The sequence below is a fragment of the Tamandua tetradactyla genome, chromosome 12 (genome assembly GCF_023851605.1).
Source record: "Tamandua tetradactyla isolate mTamTet1 chromosome 12, mTamTet1.pri, whole genome shotgun sequence".
NCBI classification, from domain to species: Eukaryota; Metazoa; Chordata; class Mammalia; order Pilosa; family Myrmecophagidae; genus Tamandua; species Tamandua tetradactyla.
In genome coordinates this window covers 65,931,397-65,956,888 of record NC_135338.1, presented here as the reverse complement: position 1 = coordinate 65,956,888, position 25,492 = coordinate 65,931,397, and the positions used below count along the sequence as shown (strand labels likewise).

The 25,492-nt window shown below is 52.9% G+C and overlaps 2 long non-coding RNA genes across 5 annotated transcripts; one reads left to right on the top strand and one right to left on the bottom strand.

Annotated features, from left to right (window-relative positions):
- The first annotated feature begins 321 nt into the window (after nucleotides 1-321).
- On the top strand, nucleotides 322-18,768 carry LOC143651566 (uncharacterized). 4 transcript variants are annotated; one of them, XR_013160044.1, is made up of 4 exons: nucleotides 322-408; nucleotides 7,886-9,182; nucleotides 9,276-9,701; nucleotides 18,436-18,768. It is a non-coding gene; the product is annotated as an uncharacterized LOC143651566 (long non-coding RNA). The 4 variants fall into 4 exon arrangements; XR_013160041.1 differs by having other exon boundaries at nucleotides 7,886-9,701; XR_013160043.1 differs by lacking the exon at nucleotides 18,436-18,768 and adding an exon at nucleotides 13,836-14,114 and having other exon boundaries at nucleotides 7,886-9,701.
- LOC143651568 (uncharacterized) lies at nucleotides 14,972-24,735 on the bottom strand. Its single transcript, XR_013160045.1, has 3 exons — nucleotides 24,655-24,735; nucleotides 24,298-24,499; nucleotides 14,972-15,295 (listed from the first exon to the last, which is right to left on the bottom strand). It is a non-coding gene; the product is annotated as an uncharacterized LOC143651568 (long non-coding RNA).
- Nucleotides 24,736-25,492: the final 757 nt, after the last annotated feature.

Here is a 25,492-nt window from a genome sequence, read left to right as displayed (position 1 = left end):
TTCCGTATCTTCTGCCCCCCTCACCTCCACCTCTAATTTATTTCCCACTTCCCTTCCCAAAAGTCAGAGCCAAGTCCACGGGGGGGCGGGGGGGACTGGCTGGGTTTTCCCATTTGCCAGGCGGATCCCAGAGCCTGGACCAAGCGGGAGGTAGTGTGGAACCTCTGCGGGCAAGAAGAAGGGGCTGTGCCAGGCTCCAGCCCTCCGGGTCTGGCACGTGGGATAAGCGGCCGTGTGCAAGCATCTGCTCACAGCGAGGGCCGCTGGTCCCGTGGACCCGGGCCGGGCCAGCCTGGGGGGCTGAGATCACAAAGGCCAGTGACCAGCAGCACTGGGCGAGGGGCCGGCAGCTCCCCAGCCCCCCAGCAGCGCCTTGGCACCGGGAGAGGGGTAAAGACAGGCCTGGAGGTAATGGGGTCTCTCTCCCCTGGGCGGGGGTGGAAAGAAAGGGTGAGGCGTCCTCCTTGGGGGCGTTGCAGTGTGTGTGGTGTGCAGAGAAGAATGTGAGAAGGGGCTGCAGAGCCTGAGGTTCTGCCTGGGAAGAGAAAGGAGGTTATTGCCTTTATGGGGACCCGCTATTCTGCATAGGCTGGTGGGTGTGTTGGTGCAGCTGGAGTCCTTTTTCAAAAATATATAATTTTTTAAATCAGAGAAGTTCTAGGTTTACAGAAAGATCATGCAAAAAAATACAGAATTCCCATACTGGGGGAGCTGGTGCCCTTTTCAAGGAGCCTGGATTAAGAAGGTCATCAGAGGTCCGGTGGAGTCCAGAGCCAGGCCAGCTACACCAGGGGCCTTACTAAGACATGTCCCCGGGTCCCCAGAGGAGGGGCTGGGAGAGTCCGAGGATGTCCATCACAGCTCTAGAGGGCGCCACTCATATGGAGTCCCATAGTTGGATAGTTGGTGAGGCACTTTTCCATCAGGTAGCAGAACAGCATGTGGAGGGAGGAGTACCTTTCGCTAACTCTTACAAAGGCGTCCTACGGCCCGGTGGGGTTGAAGGTATACCGGGCAGAGTAACTGTGCCAAGAGAAGAGGTGGGGCTCAGGGAAGCCCAGGGACTGTCAGGGGAGCGTGCTTGGTTCTTGCTGGGTGAGAGGGCCAGCTGGAGCACGAGGGGTCCCCGCACACCACACAGTCACTCCCAGCAGACAAATGCAGGCGCACACATCAGCACACGTGAGGCTCCTATCCAAGGTGGAAGCAGGGGGCTGTAAAGAGGCCAGTGGGAGCCGAGCCTATTGTGTCCTGGCACCCACAGTGCACGGCTGTCCCGCCGCTGAGGACCTGCCACCCCTGCTTAGCCAGTGGGACGATGGCCCCACCGGGCTTCAGGTGCCAGGAAATGGCTGGTGGTTGATCCTTGACAGGTTCCCGAGTGATCCTGGTCCCTCAGCACCGGCCTGTGAGGTGTCCCCACCAGCTAGAGGGTGGAAAGGCCCAGGGGGCAGATGCTGAGCGCACGAGGCCCTGAGCCCAGCTTCTTCTTCCACTGAGGCCGAGTATAGGGCATAACCCCAGCGCTGGGAAGGGCTTGGCCAGTTGGGCTTCTTCAGGGCTGGTTTTCTGTCCACTGATGACATCCCACTGCCCCAGGCTCCCTGGGAAGCCCCAGGGCAGCTGCACATTTCCCCTGGCACACCAAGACCCTCGTGATGGGCCTGGCTCCACGGCCCATTGGAAGTGGGGATGACACTTAAGATGGTCTCTCCCGCCCCCTGGGTGACCACAGGGAGCAGACATGGGCACAGGGAGGCGATTCAGCCTCCCCCTGCCCCCCACCCCCACCTGCACCCTCTCTGTACGATATCCTTTCTTCTCACCATCAAAGGGACATCTGTTCCTCTGTGGGAGAGGAGACCAGCATCCTCGAACATGCGCTGGGTTTTGATGTACAGCTCCGTGGACTTGGCCAGGCCACTAACAGCCCCTCCTCCTCTTCCCACCAGGCTGCATGCCCTTCCCAGCATCCACCCCTGCCCCCCAAACATGCTGTTCACCTGGCTCTCCAAGGAGCCTTCTCCATCTCTCTGCATCTGCCCAGCTCTGCTCCCTCCTCAGCCCAACCCCTGGCGCAACCACTTCCTCCCAGCCCTCCTTGATCTGGACTGGGGGACTCTGGGGGCTCAGTCCTTGTCCGCCCATTCCCGAAGTGCTGACCCGCACCCCCTAGATCCCTACCAGGCCTGTTTCCCTGTCACCTCACTCTGTGTGCATGTGCATGTAAGTGTGTGAGTGTGTGTGTGCATGTGTGCGTGATGTCTGCTTCCTGCTGTCCCGAGGTAGGTGAGATACTCAAAGTCAAAGCCAGCAGCTGCCCTCCTCTGGCCCTCAGACAGTCATCCTAAGTGTAAGGCCCCATCTGCTTTACTGCTGTGCCCAGGCAGGGCGCTGAGAATGAACAGTGGGTGGTGGACCCACACGACTTCTCCAGGACCTGGGAAGAGGTGGGGGAAGGGGGCTATTACAGGCCAGAGGGGTCCTTGGAGGCAGAGGGTGGGACACCACAGAAGGGGCAGAATCCCAAGGGAGCCGCAGCCACCCTGCTTCTCTGTCCAGGCCCAAGGAGACCCACCAGGGTAATGAGATGCTGGGGTGGGGTGGGAGGTGAGGGCTGACTTTCTGTCTGCCACTCATTCATCATCTTTCCAGTGAGGCTGACAGCAAGCAGGGCCTTGCACAGGCCTGGAGGGGACAGGCAGTCGCTCGAGGGGCAGTGGGTCCAGAAGGACAGAACTAGCTCCCGCCTGTGGGCCTGGGACCGGTCCCATTCTGAGTCGGGGGGTGGGCGACTCCCTAGAGATCCTTCTTGGCTGCTGGGTACAGGTCACCCACTAAACCTCTCACCCCGTGTCTCGGTTTCTCCCTCTGGGCAACAGGGCCACAGCCCCCTTCAGGCAAGGTGAAGGGTTGGGTTGGGAGGGCGATGCAGGTCTGGGGTGGGGACGGAGGGGGGGATGGGCAGGCCCCCCTCATCGCCTGTGCTCTGGGGACTCCAGGCTTCAGTAAGAGAAGTGGAGCTTCCAAGGGGGGGGGGGTGGGGGGGATGGTCCCACTCGTCTCTGCCCAGTGCAGATGCCAGGTTCTGGGCTCATCCGGGTCTAGTCAGGAGGATGGTGGGAGGGGCTGGGGATGTACCCACAGGGGAAAAGGGGCCCGGGTGGAGGGTGGTAGGTGGCCTTTGTCTGCACATCTCTGGGGACAACCATGAGGGAGAAGTCTAGGGGCAAGGGTTAGGCAAGAAGCCTCGGTGTTCACAGGCACAAGGACCTGAATCACACATACAGGCAGGCATACTCCCTGCACACACCCTGTGTGTCCCACCCGCACACTTGTTGCATCTCACACACACATCATACATACATGTGTGCATATAACACACATACAGATACACAGACACACAAAGATATGCCCACACGCATACATGTGGGCATGCGTGCACACTCTTATTTGCGTGCCATACACAGCAATATAAGAAGGTCCCAGCAATGAGCACTGGGGAAGGGGACAGATCCTGCTGTCTGGTCTGGGCATAAACCTATTGAGGACTCAGGTGGTGAGGGGTGGGGGGAAAGGGGTGTGGGCCCCCCTGGACTGGCTGAGATCTCTTGTGCGCCTGGGAGTCTGAGGCCAGACCATTCCAAGGAAGAGTTTGGTCCTCAGACTACACTGCAGGTCTGACAGGTTTTGTTTTGTGTATTGCTTCTTTATTGTTATCTTCGAGGTTTGTTTTCATTGTTGTTGTTCTAAGTAAACATCTAACTGCACATTTAGGTTGTTACCCAACATGTGCTTGCGTGTGTGTAGTCACCTGTGTGCGTGGGAGAAGACTCAAGGCAGTGTCAGCCTCCTGCCTGCTGGGACAGAAGGAAGGCCTAGGTGGTGGGGGGCAGGGCTGGGGGGATGAATCACCTGTCCCAAGCAGCTTGGGAGAGGCTAAGCGAACGAGGCCTGATCAGGGGGCAGGGAGAACTGAGGGAGTCAGGGAGCCAGAGACTGCACCAGGCCCCATGTGACCTCAGGCTGGTCTCAGCTCCTCTCTGGGCCTTGGGCTCCTCATCATGGTATGGCTTCAGGATCCCAGCCCCATGGGACTGCAGTTCTTGGTGGCCCCAGCCCAGAGGCCCCCGCTGCAGGAGCTCCTGGGGTCCTAAGAGTGGGCCTCTGGCTGCAGGCCTCCCTCAGGCAGGCAAGATGCCGGAGGAGGCCCAGGCTGACTGGGCAGTAAATGGGGCAGGGAGGCCATAAATTCAGTTCCAGGAATCCAGCCCTGCCTGACTCTGCAACAGCCACTTAATTTAACCACTGCTGTCACAACCACTTTGTGGGCCTGCCTGCCTGGGCCTGTGGGATTTACGGCCCCAGAGAGACCTTCTGGTGATTCAGGCGCTGGCCAAATACCTGGCCGTGCCCCGTCCTGGCCACACCAGGGGTCAGGGCAAGAAGTCCTGCCAGCAAGGATGCTCTAGACAAGGAAGTCCCTCCTTTCTGGGCATCCCCAGCCGCCTCCCACCCCACACCTAGATACACTCCTTCTGCTAACAGGGCAAAACAGAGGGCCCTGGGTGTCTCCAAGACAGGGGCATAGTCAGGAGGCCCTGCCAGCTTCCTGCCCCAGAAGGCAGCGGGGTCCTGCCTCAGCCCCTCTGTGATCCTGAGCGGGCCCATCCCCCTCCTGTCTTCCCAGGCTCTCCACTCCAGGACCGGCCTCTTTTGAGGCGGGGAACAGAGCCTGGCTCACACCAGGTCAGTGGGCAGCATGCGCAGTGACCGCGCCACAGGCGTGGGTCCCGGAGTTGCCTCCTTTGATATCCAAATGAAGTTCCTCCAGATCTGGTGATCAGGCTGGATTATCTGGGTAATTCCCTCTCCCGGGGGCTCTGTGCCTGACTCTCAGTGAGGAATGATGACGTCTCCCAACCTTGGGGGCCATGGCAGTGTGGACAGGACTACTGATACCTTGCCCAGCTCCCCCAGGCCACAGACTCCCTGTTCCCCTCTGCTCAGAGGCCGCCACATGACATCCTTCCACCTGTGTGCTCCTAACAACGGTTTTGAGTCCCAAATTAATGGGATCCCTTTCAACCGCTACCAACCAGGGGCTGGGCCATACATGGTCTCCGTTTTAGAACCAGGCAAGCCTGAGTGTAAGTCTCATTTCTGTCCATTCCTCACTGTGGGGCTTTGGACAAGGGGCTCAGCCTCTCTGAGCTTATTTCTTCATTTGTGAAATAGAGCACTGCTAAAGGAAAGGTATGACACCTAAAGTACAGCCCGGAGGCTGGCACAGAGTAGGTGCTCAGTGAACACTGCTCTCTTTTGAAGTCGGATGGAGCTGCCAGGTTGGCAGGGGAAAGCAGCCATGACTGGTCCCAACTTCCCTCTGTGACCCAGACTGGCAGGCCAGACACTTGCTTTCTAGAGGCAGTCCTTCCTCCCAGTTTGGTGGCAGGAATTGAGTAGATCTGGGACTGCTGTCAGGTTCCTCTCTCAGACCTAAGTAGGTGGGGTGGGTCCAGAGTTCTCCAGGAACCCAAACTAAGCCCCTTCCTAGCCTCTTGTTGTCCACACCACACCACCCCCAATTCCTTGTCAGCTTGCCTCGCTGACTGAGCTGGTCCAAAGGAGGCTTCCTGAAGTTGCCAAGTCTACCTGGCCAAGGCCCAGGACCCAAACCACAAGTCAGCCCAAGGCCAAGAATCTGAGTGGGCAGAACCATCAGAGACCTTCCTGCCCAGCTCCCATTGCGTGAATGGAGGGGTGGAGGCCCAGAGCAATCACTTTGAAGGACCCGACGCCCTGTGCTGGCTGGGAATGCCTGCTACCCCATTCTCCCTCCTTCTGCCTTGACAGAGGGTGAGCCCCTCATGGAGGGTGGGAGTGGGGGAGGTCTGGGTTCTCTTTTAGGCAACCCTGGGATCTGTTAGCTGAATCTGCCCTGAATGCTTTCCTTTTCCCCATGTGCTCTGCCCTGTGCGGGCTGCCGTGGGAGCCAGGGGAAGGAGTAGACGGAGGCTCTGCCCTGTCCCCTGGGTGGGAAGGAGCCACCTCCCTCCCGGGCAGCATGATGAGCAGGGCAGAGTGCCAGCCACCGTCAGGGCTGGAGTAGCTGGAGGACAAGCCCCCAGACATGCTTCCTGGTGAAGGCGGATAAAATAAGCGGCTTAGAGAAGCAAAGAATCGACAAGTGCGGGCACCTCCTTTTGGAATCTCTTGCCTTTAGGAAGCAAAATGTTTTGGCCCCATTGCACAGATGAGACCACTGAGATTCAGGGATGGGGGTGGGGGGCGCAAATAGCTTACATAAGGTCACACAGCTGGAAAGGGACAGGACTGGACCATCTGAAGCACAGGTGGAGCGAGGAGCAGGCTGGGAAAGGGTGACATGGGAGAAAGGACTGCAGTGGGAGCAGAGAAGGTGGCATGCCCCCAGCACCGGGCAGGCGAGTTTGGGTTTTCCCTTCCCCTACCTCTCATGCTGGGGAACCCAGGGAGCCTTGGGAAAGACTGTGGGGGTCGGAGAAAGACCCTGTGCAGGTGGCCACCCCTTCCCATGCTGCCCAGTCCTCTACCCCCACATTAGTTCCAGGAGGTGCGGAAGGAGGGGTTACCCAGCCCCTCTAATAGATTCCTCTTTGATCACGTTTTTGTGACCTTTGTAAAAGACAATTTAAATTCTAATTGTCTTGTGAGCACCAGAGGAATCAATTAGAGACAAGAGCCGCTAATTGTAGGGAGGAAGAGGCTGCCTGGGGCAGAGGTAGCTGAGGTACAGGCGGCCACGCCACGCCTGCCCACCCCCACCAGGCTGGCCCACGGCCTCTCCTCCCCGTGGGGATCATCAGGGTCCTCAGGCTGCCAGGTTGGGTAGGAGGCGCTTTCCGGGCCAGCACAGACACCTGAGCGGGAGGCCCCCCCGCCCCCACCCTCCTAAGCCTCTTGGCCCACACACAGCCAGCTGCTGGGTCCCCCAGGAAGCCATTGCCACCCTACTGTGGCAGCACCTCCCTTTACCCCCTTTTGCAGGTCCTGCTCACCAGCATGGAGCTCCCAGCCAGCGGTGCCTTCCCGCTGAGCCTGGTCCTGCCTGGGTCTATGGGGTGGGGCCTCAGGGTGGGGTGCCCCGGAGGAGGCAAGCAGCCCTCCCCCAGCACTTCCACATCTCTGTGGACACACAGACATGCACACACACCCATCACGACGCCCCCTGGTCCAGGGGACACTCTCACAGCTGGGCATGCTGGCTGAAGGTGGGAGGTGTCTTTCCCTGCTTTTGCTCTCCCATTCTGGGCTCTGCTTGGTTCAAATGCAGGTGGTCACTGAGCGAGCTCTTCAGTCTGGGCGCCGAGGCCTCTCCCAAGGCCCCTCAGGGTTCCGTCACACCAGGGCTCACACTGTTCCCTGGCACAGAAAAGCCTCAGTTCTCTGCAGTCCCGTTCTCTCGGAGACTCGGAGTTATCTATGAGATGAGGAGGGTAATTGCCTGTGAGGCCCCCAGAGTAGCACCTGGTACACAGTAGGTGCTCAGTAAGTAGTAGTTGTTACAAACATCCACCAATCCCCCAGTGAGCTCATCATGCTACTTTCCCCAGTGTAGCACCTACGACATATCTTAGGATGGTCTCCTCATAGACAGTAAGCCCCCGATGGTAAAATTGTGACTTCTTGACCCTGTGTCACCAGTGCCCAGCACAGAGTAGGAGTCAACTGTCATTGAACCGTATGGTCTCCCAAGAGTGTTGTGATTTTCTCAGTGTCAGCCAAGTGTGCATCGGTGGGCAAAATGCTAGCAACAGCTAACTGAATAGAACACTTAGCATGTGCCAGGTACCAAGCACTTAACATAAATGAACTCATATTACTCCTTACAACAACTCCACAGGTGAGGAAACTGAGGCACAGAGAGGAGAGGTGAAGCAACTCACCCATGATCACACAGCTGGATGGGCAGACTCAGGATTTGAATTCCAGGCCACCTGGGTCCAGAGTTTGGGCTCTTCCCTACCTCACTGGTCTCACCAAGGGAGCACAGTGTCACCTGGATTCCAGGAGGCCCCGCTGAGCTGGGCTGGACTCAGGAACAGTGAGACAGACAAGAACTGCACAGCCAGGACGACGAACAGCTCCTTGAAGGTCATTCTGTCCTGACCCAGGGGCAATGTGATAACTGGAGAGCTTTCCCAGGTGGCTTTCACGGTGGTGGCTACAAAACATTGTACTGGCTCCTTTAGGATGGCTGTGAGTCTTTCAGTTTCTTTAACTGCTTGACAGAAATTCCTGTATTAACAAGTAAACCCTGAACCCAGAAAGAGCTGAGAGTCCCTGGGTCAGCACAGCAGTGGTTTGCTTTGCGCTCACTGCTCCAGTCTTGCCCTTCTTGGCTCTATTAACCAACCTCTCTCCACCCCACCCCCCACCCCAATGAAGAGAAGGGAGGATGGGGACAAGAAGTCCTTACTTCGCAGCCTCCAACTGCAGATGTTGGTAAAGCTTGTTTCCTCAGACTGTGACCAGGGTCAGGTTTCAGTCTGTTATCAAGGCTGGGTTCAGTCTAGAGGCTTATCCTCAATCTCCACACTTCTTTCCTCGTCTGATAAGGCAGGGGTGTAGCCTGGCTTCCAAGCCGATTTCATCGGCTCAATCGAGTATGAATTGTTGGGCTCCCAGTGCCCCCCGTAATTTGCATGCAGTGCCTTCCATTCTCTCACATCGTGGCCAAAGAAAGAGCTGTTCTGGGCATGCCGTCACTGCCTGACTCCCTGCAGATCTGATGACCCATGTTCAGAGTGACAGGCTACAAGCTGGTTGTAGGAATTTGGCAAGTCATCCACGTTCCTTGAGTCTCCCTTTCTCCTGAATCTCCCTGGAGGCACCTCAAACTCAGCCCTACAAATGAACACTTCCTGCAAGCCTGCCTCTCCCTGATATTGCCAGCATCAGCCAAAGGCATCTAGCGTCCCAACCTGCAAAGGGGGCATTGTCCTGGACTCCTCCTACGAAATCAGTCCCCACAGCCTGCCCATCCGTGGCTCACCCTCTCCAGCCAATCCCCTCTGTCACAGCCCAGACCTGAGAATTTTTTTTTTAGACTTACAATAGCCACCTCACTCATTCTCCTGTCTCCACCATCCCCCTGTTCTGCCATTCTCCAAACTACAGCCTGAGTAGCCTTTTTAAAGGTAAATCTGGTCGGGTCACTCCCTGGTGGAACTCAGGGGTGGGATCTGAACTGAGACAGTGATTTGGGATACATTCACTTTAATACATGACAGTGGGCTCACAGGGGAGATGTAAAGTGAGAGGAGAAGAAGAGAGAAGAGGGCTCAAGACCAAACCCTGGGGCATTTAAGGAACAGCAGGGGAGGCATCTGCAAAGGAGAGTGAGGAGTGACAGCCAGAGACCTGGGAAGAAAACCAGATGACTGTGGCATCGTGGAATTGTGCCAGGGCCTGAGAGGTCCACAGACCCCATGCCACATGAGACTACCCAACAGTGCATCTTATAGAGGAGAAATCAGATACAGAGGGTAGAGGAATCTGGAGAGCAGGAAGTGGGCACAACTCTTTAAAGGTCAAGAGGAGGCTTCATTTTGAAGAAGAGGGAGCAAACCTACCCTCAGGCCTGGACCCTTGGAGATTGCCTCCCCTGCTCACTCTCTCCACCTGGCTCGCTTGCCCTTGAAGACTCATGATGGGAAGTAAGGACGGGTGACATGATACTGTCGGTATCAGAGTCATTCAGAGGAGGAAACGGGCCCAGAAGGAGTTAGACGCTAGCTTAAGGTCACCCATATGTCAGGTCTCCTGCCCGCTGTCTTGGTCCCCACAGGGCCCCCATTTCATCCTTCATTTGGACTGGTAGCCTTTGTGGAAGGGAGCTGGAGGTGGAGGTGGGGCTCCTTAGGAATCTGGAGAGGAACTGAGCAGGGGTAGAGAGGAAATACTTATTCAATCAGGAGCCAGGAAGGTTGGGGGACAGCCCTGGGCTGGGAATCTGTGACAGCCTCTGGCTCCCAACGTGTTCCACACCACGCTGGGCCTTTCCCTGCTGCATGTGAGCCTCCAAAAGCCCCACCTGTGACCAGAGGCCACAGAGACCAGTGGTCCCCCTGCCCACATCTTCCAGGACCTCGAGGGGTGAAAGGCAGGGGTCCGTGGGCACTGCTCTGGATGGGGAGTTGGCGGGCACTGCTGCAGTCATGTTCCAGCCCTTCCTGTCGGTGTGGATGACATGGCTGTGAAGTGTAAGTAAAACCTAAGGCTAATTTCCTCGGTCAGAAGGAGGAGGCACTGCAGCGTTTTCAAACCCTAATTAAACCTGCCCGTGCGGTGGAACACCAAAATCAGTTCCAAGATCAATATTGCTATTCATTTAGAAGTGTAACGAGGTTAGAGAGGTGAGCAAAGGAAATAATTAACTCATTTGCAGCCTTTTTAAACAGAAACAGTCATTTTAATCTCCAGGGTAATTAGCTATGCTCTGTCCATCAATCATGACTGCGGCTATTAATTTAAATATTTGATTAATTAAGGAGGGAGGGGTCAGGGTTACCCCCTACCCCCCCATCTACTGGTTCTCAAATCGGGATGACCCCTGGGCAAGCACAGGGAACACATGTCAGAGGGTGACCTAGATGCGGAGAACGGCCGGCGGGGCGGCCTCCACCGCGCAGGGGTCCCCCAGGTGAGGCAGGCTGGGCAGGTGAGGGAACAGCTCCCTCTTCCGACAGCCTGTGGCAGGAGAACAAGCCCCAGCCTGGAGCTGGAGGTGCTAGGCACCAAGAGGCCTGGGATCTGGTCCCGGCACTGCCCCTGACTTGCTCCGAGACCCCCCAACAAGTCCCTCCTTGTCTCTGGACCTCGGCGTCTCCTGAACATGGCTGGGGTGGGCGCGGGCTGAATTAGCCTGAGGCTCCCTGTTTCCAAGTGCCCGGGGCCTCCGGCCACTAGAGGGCAGCAGAGCCCCAGGGACCCCCGGGCCCCGCGGCTGGGCTGTCCAGAAGGGGGCGGCAGCCGAGCAGGAACTGTTCCCGCCGAGGCCCGGGTGTGGAGGTTTCTTACGCAGGAGTCTGGCTGGCTGCCCACCCCTGGGCCTCACCGCAGCCTAGGAGGCAGGGGGCGGCGATTATTCTCCCCATTCAGCGGATAAGAAACCGAGGCTCAGAGAGGATCAGTGTCCCCTTAGAGGGAGCATACCGGGATCCCTGAGGCTCAGCCCTGAAACCCGGAAGGGATGCATCTGGGGGGAGGTGAGGCGGGGAGGATGATGCAGACTGACTTCTCCTTGTCCTTACAGCCCTAACTTAGTCCCTCTTACCAGCCGAGAGACCGCTGGTCTGTCCTCATGCTACTGAGTCCCAGGGAGGGGCAGGGGCTAGGGAATAAATGCAGGGCACAGAATCCCTGCCCCCGAGTCCTCACAGTGCAGAGACAGGAAGGGCGTATAAACAGATGGTGACTAGTCAGTGGGAGGAGAGAGCTGTAAGAGAGGCGAGCTCAGGGCTAGGGCAGCCCAGCAGAGGTGTCAAAACCAGCCTGGGGCAGTCAGGGGAGGCTTCCTGAAGGAGGTGACCACTGAGCTGAAACACAGCCACAAGGTGGGGAGAATGTTCCACATAGGGAGGGACAGAGAAGAGTGAGAATAGGTTGAGTTCAGGGAAAAGGTGGCAAGTTTGGCGTGGCTGGACCACAGCACGCTCAGGCCACGGTGGGAGGCCAGGGAGGCAATGAGGAGACCAGGCCCTGGAGTGTGGGCCATGAGTGTGAGCTGAGGAGTCTGGAAGGGAGAGGTTGAACCTTAAAGGACTGTGGGAGGTGGGGGTACTTTGGAGGCATGTTGCCCTGCCCAACTGGGCCCCCTTTTATGTCCACTCTGAGCAAGTTTTGCTGAGCGCTGGGCTTGCCCTGCAAATGGATGGTGTCACAGTACTGAGAACCCTTCATGAGTGCTGCCCTCCCTCTCTAGGGCCCAGCTGAGAAATGGGAAGCCTCTGGGAGGGTAGGGAGTGGGGGTGTGGATGGGGTGTTGTTGCAAAGGGTTCTGGGAAATCAGGGGTTGGGGAAAAGGAGATGGGGATAGAAGGGGCACAGAAGGAAATAAGGGGCAGAGCTGATCTTCTCAAGCCTGTCTGAAGTGGGACTGCAGGCCTGACCCTGCCCTCACTGCCCTGTACCCTCAGTCCCAGAGCCATCATCGCTAGAAAGGCCTCTGCTTGCATGCCTCCAGCTCTGGGAGGCTCACCATCTCAAACAGCTCTGATGGAAAGGAATTCCCTAGTTGCTGGCTCTGCCTGGGGTCCCCTAGCCCTGCCTAGGAAACTTTCTAGGACATCCCCTGGGTCCCCGACACTGCAGTACCCAATCCTCTGACAAGCAGAGTACTGAGCAATCCAGAGACCAGGGAGCTGGGCTGGGTCACCCAGCAGGCATGGGGTCTGGGGGAGCCATCCAGCCCTGGTGACTGTCTTCACAGGTGGGGATAGAGAGGGAAGGATGGGAATGAGGAAGCAGAAGGAGGAGGAGGCAAAGAGAGGAAAGGGGAGGAAGGAGGACCAGGATGGGGCCCTGAGGCATGGTTGCTAGGGGCAACAGCAAAGGCATTGGAAAAGGAGCCACACGCTGAGGATGGGCGGCAGGAGGAGCTGGGGTCCCGGCGGCACAGCTAGGGCTCCAGGGACTGGGGATGGGGGTGTCCGTGTAGCCAGGACTGCCGGTGGGAGCTCCCAATGCTGCTGTGACCCCAGTGCCCAGAGGCGGGCGTTTGGAGTGAGTGGGAGGAGAGATGGGGTGGGCTGGGCTGGTCACGTCTGTGAGCTCCTCACAGAAGCTCTTCAGGCTACAATTTGTCTGGGACTCCAGAGTTCAAGCCGATGCTGAGGCTGGGACTGAAGCAGGGCTGGGCAGGAATGCTCAATCCAGCCCTGGCAGCAGCGCTGACTTGCCCTCCCCTCCTCCCTGCTTCCACCTAAGGGAAGAATGGGCAGTTGCAGAAAAAAAGTCCCAGTTAAAGGCTCCACTCCTCTGAAGCCTTAGGATACCCACATCTCCTTTGGGTTTTATTTTCTTTGTCTATGAAATGGGACAAATAAACTTGCCCTTGAATGTATTTATAAGCAGGTAAGTATATGTGTGTGAAGGGCCCTTACTAAGATAATAAAAAATAAAGGAGGAACAAAATGGACAGAGGCAAAGGAAGTCACACTCGCCTTGCATTTCCTGTGTGCCGTCAAGGGATACAGTCCCTATTTCCAGATCAGGAAACTGAGGCTCAGGGAGAGCTGCTTAGTGAAAGCCCCGCAAATAAACAAAGAACAGGAAACTGCAAAACCTCCCTGCCCCGCCTTCTGATTTGCCCTTGGGGTAACTCTCCAGGACTAACTCAGAGAACCAGCCCCTGTTCCACACGCAGTCTCCAAGGCCTAACCTGCCTGCAGGGTAAAGGGCAGAGCTCACACCTCCCTGTCCCTCTCTGGGCCTCCGAAGCATTGGAAGATGGGTCCCCACCCATCCAGTCTCAGCCACCACCCCCCAGCTTCCTGCCTGCTCCAATCACTACTTTTATTGCCTAAAAAACCACCGCAAAATTTAGTGGCATGAAAAAGATCATTTAGCATGCTCATGGCTTCTGTGGGTCAGGCATTTGGACAGGACACAGAAGGGGTGGCTTGTCTCTGCTTCTCGATGTCCAGGGCCTCAGCTGGGAAGACTCAATGCCTGGGGTCTGGAATCCACCCAAGCCTCATTCCTTTACACCTCATGATTGATACTGACAGTTGGCCGGGAGCTTGGCTGGAGCTGTTGACCACAGCACCTTCACCTTGGTGTCTTCATAGCATGGTGGCCTCTGTCCTGGTAGGACCGCTTACACGATGGTACAGGGCTCCAAGAGCAAGTGTCCTAGCAGGCAAGGTGGAATTTGCACCACATTTCATGATCCAACCTGGGAAGTCACAGAGCATCACTTCTGACGTCCTCCACATTACAAGACTCTACAGGTAGAAGGGGGAGATCAGAGACCCACCTCTCCAGGAGCAGATGGCGAGGCCACACTGTCCAAGAATCTGTGGGATGCGGGATACTGTTGTGGCCATGATCAGAAAATACAAAGCTGCCCCCACTGACTCTCTGTCTTTGCTGTGACGAACACCGTCCCTACTCCTTTCCTCTCCAAACCCTGCCCCCTCGGTGGTAACGAGATACTGCACATCTCCTCCTGGAAGCCTGCCTAGACTGAGAGCTCCCGCTCCTGCACCCCAGGGGGCAGAACCACACCCACATGCACACAGCTCCTAAGGGACCACGGGTCTTCCTCATGAATTCTAGCACCCTTGCCCCCGGCTCCTTGAACTTTCTCATTCACTGACTCGCTCCTGCTTCCCAGGGCTCCCAATATGGCTTTACTGAGGACTCCCCGGATATCTCAGTTCCTTACTTGCACAGCCATCTGTTTGATGCTGACCACCCAGTCAGTAACCCCAGCTATGATGTTCCCCAAAGGACTCGGTTCCCTCACCCCCACCCCCACCCCCCGGTGCTGGCATTTCCACCTGTCCCTTAAGCTGAGCACAGACCACACTGCGTTCCTCCCCTTCCCCCAGTCTGCTCCTCCCCTAGAATTCCCTGTCCTCCCCACAGATGGCAGCCTGGATGCCCAGTCACTCAAACAGAAGTCCCCTCTCTGTGATACCCACAGTCAATCCCACTCCAGGGCTTCTCATTTCAGCCCTGAGGGCAGCCCCATTTTCTTCCCCGCAGTGTTCACCTGGACTTTGGCTGGAGGGGAGCAAGCCTTGGGGCCCGGAGCCCTAGGAAGTGAAATGTCGCCAATGTCCAGGTGGTGCAGTTCTCCTAACACGAATACCTGACGTTGCTCAGAAAACCAGGGATAGAAGGAAACTTCCTCAACACGATAAAGGGCATGCTTTAGTTTCCTAGCTGCTGAACAAATACCATACAATGGGTTGCTTACCAACAGGAATTTATTGGCTCATGGTTTCAGGAGCTACACAGTTTGCTTCTTTCCAGAGTAGGTGCCTTCTGAACGGCTGGCCACCTTTGTGATACTTTGGCTTTTCCATCACATGACAATGCACATGGCAATGTTTTCTCTTTTCTCCTCCGGGTTCCACTAACTCCCAACTTCTGGCAGCTACCTGTGGCTTCTCTCTTCATCTGACTTTCACTCTGCTCATAAAGGACTCTGGTAATTGGGATTGAAGTACAACCTGATTTGGTGGCTCAGTGGCAGAGTTCTCACCTGCCATCCCGGAGACCTGGGTTCGATTCCCGGTGCCTGCCCATTGGGAAAAAAAAAAAAAAAAACAGCCTGATTCAGGAGAGCCGCATCTTAACAGAATTAACATCTTGAAAATATCTTATTTACAATGGGTCCTCACCCACCAGAACGCAGGCCAAGACCAAGAACATGTCCAAACCGGGATACACAATTCAGTCCAGCACAGCGCACACAGTCAAAGGTGAGGGACCGAAAGCTTTCTTTCCCTCTAAGATCAGGAACAGGACAAGGATGCAAACTTGTCACCACTGTTATTCAACATTGTAGATTCCAGCCAGAGCAATCAGGCAAGAAGAAGAAATAAAAGACATTTAATCTGGAAAGGAAGAAGTAAAGCTATCCTCATTTGCAGATGATATGATTCTATATATAGAAAATCTTGAAATATGAACAATCTGAAGAGGAAAGCAAGGAAAAAATCCATTTATAAGAACAACTAAAAGAATCAAGTATCTGGGGAAAAAATTTAACCAAGGATGTAAAGGGCTTTTATAAATCAAACCACAAAGCATTGCTGAAAGAAATCAAGGAAGACCTAAATAAATGGGAGGGCATTCTGTGTTCATGGACTGGAAGACTAAACATTAAGATGTTAATTCTACCCAAAGCAATTTACAGATTCAACACAATCCCAATCAAAATTCCAATAGCCATCTTTGCAGAAATGGAAACACCAATCACCAAATTTATATGAAGGGTAAGGGGCCCCAAAAGCCAACAGCATCTTGAAAAAGAAGAAAGATGTTGGAGGACTCACACTTCCCAATTTTAAAACTTATTACAAAACTATAGTAATTAAAACAAGATGGTACTGGCACAAAGACAGACATATAGACCAATGCTATGGAACTGAGAGTTCAAAAATAAACCCTCAACTCTATGGCCAGTTGGTTTTTGATAAGGGTGCTGAGTCATTGATGGGGGGAGAATCGTCTCTTCAACAAATGATGCTGGGAAAATTAGGTATCCATAGGGAAAAGAATGAGGATGAGCGCCTTCTTCAGCATATATGAAAATTAACTAAAAAATGGGTCAAAGATCTAACTATAAGAACCAGTTCTATAAAACTTCTAGAAGAAAACAGGGAAGCATTTTCAGGACCTTGCATTAACCAATGGTTTCTTATACTTTACACCAAAAGCATGAACAACAACAAAAAACAAACAGGTAAATGAAACTTCATCAAAATTTAAAACTTTTGTGCATCAAAGGAATTTATCATGAAAGTAAAAAAGACAACCTATAGAACAGGAGAAAATATTTGGTAACCTCTTAGCTGATAAGGGTTTAACATCCAGAATATGGAAAGAAATCCTACAACACAACAACAAAAAAGACAAATAACCCAATTTAAAAATGGGCCAAAGGCTTGAAAAGACATTTCTCCAAAAAGACATTCAAATGGCCAAAAAAGACAAGGAAAGATATATCATTAGACATTAAGGAAGTGCAAATCCAAACCATAATGAGATACCATCCCCCAGAATGGCTATTACAAAAACTGAAAATAACAAATGCTGGTAAGGTTGGAGAGAAATAGGAGCCCTCATATATTGTTGGTGGGAATGTAAAATGGCATGACCACTATGGAAAAGGGTCTGGCAGTTCCTCAGAAAGTTAAGTACAGAGTTGCAATCCCACTGCCAAGTGTGCACCCAAAAGAATGGAAAGCAGGAACTTGAACAGATATTTGCACACAGATGTTCATAATGGCATTATTCACAATCACCAAAAGTTGAAAGCAGCCCAAAGGTCATCAAGAGATGAGTGGGTAGACACAATGTGGTATTTACATACAATGGACTATTATTCAGTCATTAAAAGGAGTGAAGTTCTGATACCTGAAGAATATTCACAGGTATTCAGCCTTGAATATTCAAGGTTGAAGGAGCAACCTTGAAGACATGTTGAGTGAAATAAGCCAGACACAAAAGGACAAAGATGTGTTCTCACTTATATGAAATAATTAGAATATCCAAATTCAAAGAGGCAGAAATTAGAATCCAGGGTACCAGGAACCAGGATGGGGGTAGGGCATGGGAGTTAATACTTGTTTGGTACAGAGATTCTGTTTGGGGTGATGGAAGTTTTGGTAGAGGATGGTGGTGATGGTGGCTCAACTTTGTGAATATAATTAACACCATTGAATTGTATATTTGAAAATGTTTAAAAGGAAAAATTTAGGTTGTATATATGTTACCAGACTAAAAATTTTAAAAACCAAAGACTTAACAACACAAACAGTGCACCCTAATGTAAACCATGTTTATAATAACATTATTTCATCAGTTGTAACAAAAGTACCACACTAGTGGTAATTGTTAATAATAAGGAAAACTGGGGGGGCGGTATATGAGAACTCTGTACTTTCTGCGTGGTATTGCTGTAAACCTACAGTGTCTCTAACTAAAAAAACAACAGCAACATAAAGCCAATACCTGACCTTGCTTCTTCCTGCTGAAAAGCCTTCCATGACTTCCTACACATTTAGGACAAAATCCCAGCTCCTTGCTGAGACACGCAGAGCGCTGGGGTACCATCTGAGTGCTCCCCTCCTCTCTAGCTTCAGTTGTCACCCTTCCCCAGCTTTTCCCCGTACCTGTGCTCAGGTCCAGGTCCCTAGACGGGCTGTATTTCATTTCCAGGCCTTTGCACAAGCTGCTCCCTCGAACTGGAACGCCTCACCTGGGAAGGGCCTGTTCACCCTCACAGCACTGTCCAGTAGAAGACTCTGTTGTGATGGGCATGCTCCTTTCCCACTGTCCAGTGATGGGTAGCCATCAGCCACATAGCATGTGGCTAGTGTGACTAAAGAACCGAATTTAAAATTTTATTTACTTGCAATTAAATGAAATGTAAATCGTTACATGCCAGTGGCGACCATACTGGATAGTGCTGTGAGATGTCCATGATGACATTTCTTTCAGGAAACCCTTCCTGACCTCCCAAGCCTGGACTAGATGACCCTCTTCTCTGCTTCCATAGTGCTCTGTTCTCTGAAGTGTTTATCCCAGCTAGTCCCACTGCACTGAGGGTTCCTTGAGGGGCTGCATCTTATTTATTACGATGTCTGTTGTAGGTGGAATTATGTACCCCAACATGGATAATGTTCTCAATGTTAATTCACATTCCTGTAGGTGTGGGCCCACTGTAAACGGGACTTCTTGAAGATGATAGTTTCAGTTAAGGTGTGGCCACCTGAAGCAGGGCGGGTCTTGATCTGTTTATTACCGGCGGCCTTATAAGGAGAAGGAACTGGAAGCCGAGAGTTGGAGAAGGCCGCATGGAAGTCAGTGGAGATGGAAAGAGTCGACTAAAAGAGAGAGTTCATGTTAGAAGCCCAGGAACCACAAGTGTCGTGGCAACCCGGCCCCAGAAACACCAGTCTGCAGGGAGAAAGTAGACTCTTGCCGATGCCTTGATTTTAAACTTCTAGTCTCAAAACCCTAAGCCAATAAATTGCCGTTGTTTATGCCAGCCCATCGCGTGGTATCCCCAGCTCTCGCACAGGCTTGGCTCTTAGTGGCCTATGCACAATCAATGGCTATGCAGAGTAAATGAATGTCCTGGACCTTAGACCTAGGCCCCCCAGAACCTTACGTAAAGACCAAATCCAAAATAGCTCTGCTGTAGGTCTTAATAAATGTGCATGTGTGCAGTGACTACGCATGTCAGCACGTGTGCAGGCCCACTTGACCTCAGGAGAACCTATGCAGGGCCCGTCCGGCTGGGGACAGATGTCTCACACACAGAGGCTGGCGCCACGGGCTGCACAGGAAGTGCCTCTGAACTGGCCTTTGTGAAAATCAAACCCTGTTTTCATTCTTATTTCTCAGATGCTTCATCTGCATTGCAGATGAATCTTCAGGGAGTTTAAAAAGAAAAGCTTCCAGTTTTCTGTGTAGGACCATCTGCAGTCTCCAGTTCTACATTCTATAAACAAACCCTTGAAAGCACAAGGGGAATTTGCCATTTAAATGATCCTTTACCTTCGAAGTCAAAAGACTCCTTTCTTGGTTTAGGGGGTTCTGGTTAAAGTTTTTTTTTTTTTTTTTTTTTTTTTTTTTAGAAAGACAGAGAAGGAAGGAAGGATGGAAGGGAGGAAGAAAGGGAAACATCTTTAAACATTTTCTTATTTTTATTATATTTTGTTTGTTTGTTTGTTTTTTACATGGGCTGGGGCCGGGAATCGAACCGGGGTCCTCCGGCATGGCAGGCAAGCACTCTTGCCTGCTGAGCCACCGCGGCCCGCCATCTGGTTAAAGTTTTGATATTGGGTTTTCTTCAGATGGGGCCTCAGCCTTCTGATTTTCCCCCACCCCTAACCTCTACTTCTCCTCCTGGCTTGGCTCCCCAGACTCCCCTAGAACACGGCCATGCCTCTCCTTTGCCTAGAATGAATTCTTACGCCCAGACATGCCAGGGGTAGGTTCTGGAGGTAGAGAGAGGAAGCGGGCATGGTTTCTACCCTGAAGGATTCCCTGGGTGGAAGGGATGACTTGTTTTCTATTCTGCCTTCAATTCCCTTTACTTCCTTTAAAAACAGAACCTTAGAGCTCTGGAGCTAGACAAGTTGTCTGACGCCCATTGCACAAATGAAAAGACTAAGGTCTTGGGAATGGACTGAACTCAGCTGCAGCAAAGCAGGGGAGGGAAGACCTCGAGCCCCAGCCTGGGTTTCTGGACAATACGCGCCTTGCCATGCCCTGTACCCCGCACCCACCTCATCTCCTCCACCTGGGCTGCCGTGCTGGAGCTGTCTGACTTGCCCTCCTCAGCACAGCTGCCCTCAGCTTGGGCCACGCTCCCCAAGAAAGACTCTCACTAAGAAGTGATGGGCGTCTCCACCTCCTTTGCAAAGCAGTAAGCAGTTTCCCCAACAGGGAATGCAATAATTACCAGGCCAGGCAGCAGGTGCCTCTATTACTGCTATTGTGTTCTGACTCTCTTAAAATGGCATTGAATGGGTGTGTCAGGATCTTGCAGCCAGCAATGGGGACCCCCACAGAGGAGTAAGAGGCAACCACTGCAGAGGGAGAAATAGGGCTTCAGGTATAAGATTCAGAACAGCCTTCTGGCAAACTGAGGGGTAGGGTATGTGGGCAGGGCCCTGGACCAGGACACAGGACAGCTGCCTCCAGACCCCAGTGTGCCACCCACTCTTTCTGTGAACCTGAACTGGTGTCTTTCCTTCTCCATACCTCTATGTCCTCTTTATCTGGGGTGGGGGGTGGGGGTGGGCAGGGCTGCTAACACTCTCCATATGACATGAAATGTGCCCAGTCTCGTCTCCCTACAGCAGCCCTCATACCTGTGAGCCACACCCCAGTCCCCAAAGGCTCCAGCAGCCACAGGAAGATCCCTTGCCCCAGAGAGCTCCCCTAGCTTTGTCCTCCAATTAGCCCTCCCCTGCTTGGCCCCCCATCTCTCAGACACTTAGGAACTGAAATCATGAGTGCCAGTTGAAGCTCAAGGAAATGATAAAAGAAACGGCCAGGGTCTTGGTTTGTTTTAACAACAAGAATGTTGGACAAATACATTCGACAGCACACCCTGTGTCAGGAGGTGGCTTCCCAGAACCCAGGTCATCACCACACACACACACACACATGCACACACTTGCTCATATACACACCCATATACTTCCAAACAATCACATCCACACGTGCACACACAGTGTACCAGGACAAAAAGATTCCATTCCAAGCAAGCATGGGAAATGCAGCACACCATATGCCTTATTTGGAGATTCTCAAAATTTTAACATTTAAAGGCTCTGAGAAGTCCTGCAAAAAAGACACTGTTTAACTTGATGTTTCTCAAGCTCATTTGACCATATACCTCTTTTTCAGGGTAACAGCTCTGAGTCAGTTAGAAAGTACCTTTGCCTGCTGATCTCCCATGTCTGGAGGTCAGCAGCCCAGGACCGGTGTGGTGGCTCCATCACGTCATCAGTGTCACAGGCTCCTTCTCTCTTCGGGCTTCATCATCCTCAGCACTGTTGTCTATCCTCAGTGTCACCTCCTGGCCCAGGATGGCCACGGGGCCCTATCGTGTTCGCATTCCAGGCAGGAGGCAGGAGGAAATGGGGAGGGGGAAGAGCACATGTTGGCTGACTCTCTCCATCTTATAGAACTTTCCTAGGAGTCCCACCGAGCAGTTTTCATTCCTTGTATCCTACTGGCCACCCCTGGCTGCAAGGGAAGCTGGGAAATGTAGTCTTTTAGGTGGGCACATTTCTCACACACACACATACACATGCTACCCACACAGTGTTGAACTAGAGTTTGTTTATCAAGAAATAAGGAAAAATGAGCATTGGGTAGACAAGTGCAGTCTCAGTCACTGCTTTGTTCTGCAGTATTCTAGGAACAGGCTGGAATCAGGAAGAGTTTGGTCCAATCCCTACTTAGTGCCTGTGTTAACGGGGCTGTTTTACCTTGGATAACCTCTTAACTTCTCTGTCTTTAAAATAGGGGCTTTAAAAAGCCCGAAGAGAGAAGGCGCCTGTGACATTGATGACGTGATGAAGCCACCACACCGGTCCTGGGCAAAATGAGATAAAGCATGTGCAAGCATTTTATAAACTGTAAAATGCTCTGGAAACGTAAGGCATTATTTTCATCTGTCCCTCCGGATAGCCTTGTGGAGCAGGCAGGGCAATACCCCGCCCTCCTTTTGGCTAAAGAGGAAACTGAGGCTCAGAGATATGAGGTGACTTCTGTAATGGTGATCTCTGGGCCCTGTCCTTGGTGACGGATTAAACCTTGATCTGAGCCTGAATCTGAGTCCTGATCTTGATTATAGACTGGAGCCTTGAAAATGGCCTGAGTTTTTAAGTCCTGACCTTAGTTTTAGACTGAACCCCAGTGCTGATTATAGGCTGAGCCTTGATCCCTGCCTAAGTCTAAGTCCTGATCTTGATCTCTGAGCTCTGATAAACAGAGGCACCCACTTGCACCATCCAGCAGCCCCCAAAAGTGTCCATTGGACCCAGGGGAACAAGTATGGATGATGCTGAGTCTCAGGCCTAGAGAACTGTCATCCCAGAGGACAGGGCTTTCTCCAAGTTGTGGTTTACCCAGACCTTGCAAACAGGAGAAAGAACAAACCAACCCTGTGGGCCAGGCGGGGAAAGCCGAGCAGTTGTCCAGAGAAATAAGAGAAGCGCATGACTTGCTTCCCCTAGTAATTTTCCCAGCTCAGACAGCTGTGATGTGGAAGGTATTGAAATTTAAATCAGAGCCTGTCCTAACCTCCCTGCCCGCCTGCTGCCCGCCTGTAATCTCAGGCTGGCTATCTCCTCCTGGGGAGAACGACAAACCGACTCAGGGAAAGTGATAAATTTTCAATTTTATTTTAAAATATACCAGATGGGAGATTTTATTGGAGCCATAAATATGTCAAGAGCAATGTTGGCGTGTGATGGGCGATGCCCCCTCCTCGGGGCCTCTCTCCCTGTTTAGAAATTCCATCAGATTCTTAATAAGAGTCTCCAGTTCGACTGCAGCAAAATAGTCTCTATATTAAAGCAATTGAATTTCCATTTGCCAGACATCTTATGCTCTAAGCTTCCAGGTTCCAGGGGTGTGGGGTTGCTAAGCCGATTCTAAATGAACCTAAACTAATAACTGCACAGCACGCTGGGGGCTGTGAAAGGGTGAACGGAGGAGGGAAGGGAGGAGGGAGGGGTCGCCAATCACAGATGGGAGGCAGGGAGAGAGGGATGCCCTCACCTCTCCTGCTTCTGCTGTCAGCCTAGCATGAAAATCCCGCAAATGTCTGAAGGTCCAACTTCCCTCCATCCAAAAAGGGGAAACTGAGGACCAGAAAGTGGGGTGATGTGGCCAGAGTGCTGGCCCCTCTTTTCCCTAGTACTGCTTTCGTTGCCATCTTGATTGATTTGGTGGTAAGATGGCCTTTAAGGGGGCTGCAGTTCTATGGGCTTGTTGAGGGCACGGCTGCCCGGGAAGGCTGGCGCCACTCCCCTGAGTAAGGCTATGCTCTCCACCTTGGATATTTGGGAATTTTCCTTACTTGCTGGTGCCTGTAATTTCCTCACCCCGCGCAGCCCTTCTCTCCTCTGTCGTCATTGCTCCCGCGGAGACCCCCACCATTCACTCAGCTTCAGGCATCAGGAAACGAGACTCAGATTATGAGCACATGGGCATTAGCGGTGCCGGGAGCCTGGGCCCAGAGATGACACAAGCCCAGGGAATTTAAGTCTTCCAGAACAATCCAGAGGTGATGCCCTACCCACACCTCACCTGCTCACCCTTTATCCAGGCCTGGGTGGTGCTGCCCAGGTTTGGGGCAGGCCCGGGCAAGGCCCAGGTGCTGGAAGATGGGGCCTCAGCCACAATAATCACCTTCAGTGAGCACAAGCCACCTGACCTCGCTGAGCCTCCACTGTTCTTCTCAAACATCGACATATACTTCTGGATATTTAAAAACAAGTGAACGAAAACCCACACAAAAAAACCAAACAAGCAAAAATGTGTATCCTGTTACTTACATCCCCAAATAGTTAAGAACTTAAATGAGATAGCCCATGAAATTGTTTTGCATACTACGTGGCCCCTAGTATATACTCCAGAAATGTTACTGATTATAATTCCTTTATTAATGTGACTGTTTTTGCCATCGCGTGTGCTTCCAGTGGGTCCTACGCTTCCCTACAGATCTGTGGCCTCCCAGGGTGTCTGGTATAGGATTCTGTAGGCACAATGCCTCAATGCTGAGTTAAAATAGTTGAGGGTTTTCCATCCACTGGGATAAAGACTTGGACTCTGGGGGCAACCAAAACAGGTCAAATTCTGTGCCTCAATTTCCTCATCTGGGAAGTAGACAAATAATCCCTCCCTGCCTTTCTTTCAAGGCTATTCATAGAACCAGAGCTGGAGAATACTTTTTAAACCGCACTCTTCTTGCTCCCTCCTTCCTGTCGACTCAAACTCCTGACACCACCCACCCAGGCCTTTGTCAGTAGCCCCACCTACCTGGACCCCAGGAAGGTCCTGGGAGAGGCTGGGCTAGCAGGTGATTCCCATTGCTTCTGCCCCCTCATCTCCAGCCTGAAGTGGACGACCAGCGTGTCGGTGGCCGCCCTGCAGGGCCCAGCTCATGAAAGTGGACCCACGGACAAGCTGATAGCAGGGATCGTGCTGGCTCCACATGGGACGCTGGTGCTGGAGATTTGGTCTGCAGATGGGCATAAGGACATACAGGGTGAAGGCATGGTGGCACCCACAGACGACGACCAGCTCGTTGACAGGTCCTGAGGGGCAGTGGCTTCAGCCTCTGGACATGCCCTCACCCATGGGGAGAAGGTTTATGAAAAGGAGGTGAACACACACCTGAAGGCTCAGTGTCCCAACCCTTGGGCATCCCCAGGGACACACAGAACTGAGACATGAGTGGAGCCCGTGCTGGCAAAGTCACCCATGTGCCAGGCCCACGGCAAGTGGCCGGAAAAAGGCCGGCTCTGCGTCCACCCACCTTGGACAGGCTCCCACCCACTCTGGGCCTCAGGGCCACGGCCCTCACTTCAAGGCACAGTTCTGCTGACAGCCAAGGTCCTGTGTCCTCCACTCCTGGGTGGGGCGGGTCCCTCCCTCTGCTATAAGAGAGGGACAAGGACAGCCTGATGACCTGACGGTCAGGAGTGAAGGCTGTTCCTTCCTGTTGACCCAGCAATATATGAATTGGGGCCAAACTTTGCTAAATACTCACTGCATCCCTGGCTCGTAGTGCCACCTGTTTACAGGGCTTGTTCTGCTTCATCCTCCACTTTAGAGACGAGGAAAGGGGGCTCAGAGAGGTTGAGTGACTCCATCTTCACAGAAGTTGACGTCCCATAGCCAAGAATGCTGGACTAGATGGAGCAGACAGCAGCAGGGAGGTTCTATGGGTGTGGCATTTGCCGAGTCCTTTTCCAGAAATCATTGCCCTGATGCTGGTCCTGTGAGGGAGGTGGGGCAGGGATACATTAAGAAGCTCAGGCTCCCAAAGCTGGAGTGACTTGCTCAAGGTCACACAGCAAGGGAAGGGCAGAGATGCCAACCTATGCCTTCCAACACTCTATCTCCTGGTCTCCAAACAAACATGGGGAGAGCTGAGAGGAGGCAATTTAAAGTCCAGTGCTCAAGGCAGGCCTCAGTGAGAAGGTGGAAAACTAGCTGAGACTTGAAGATG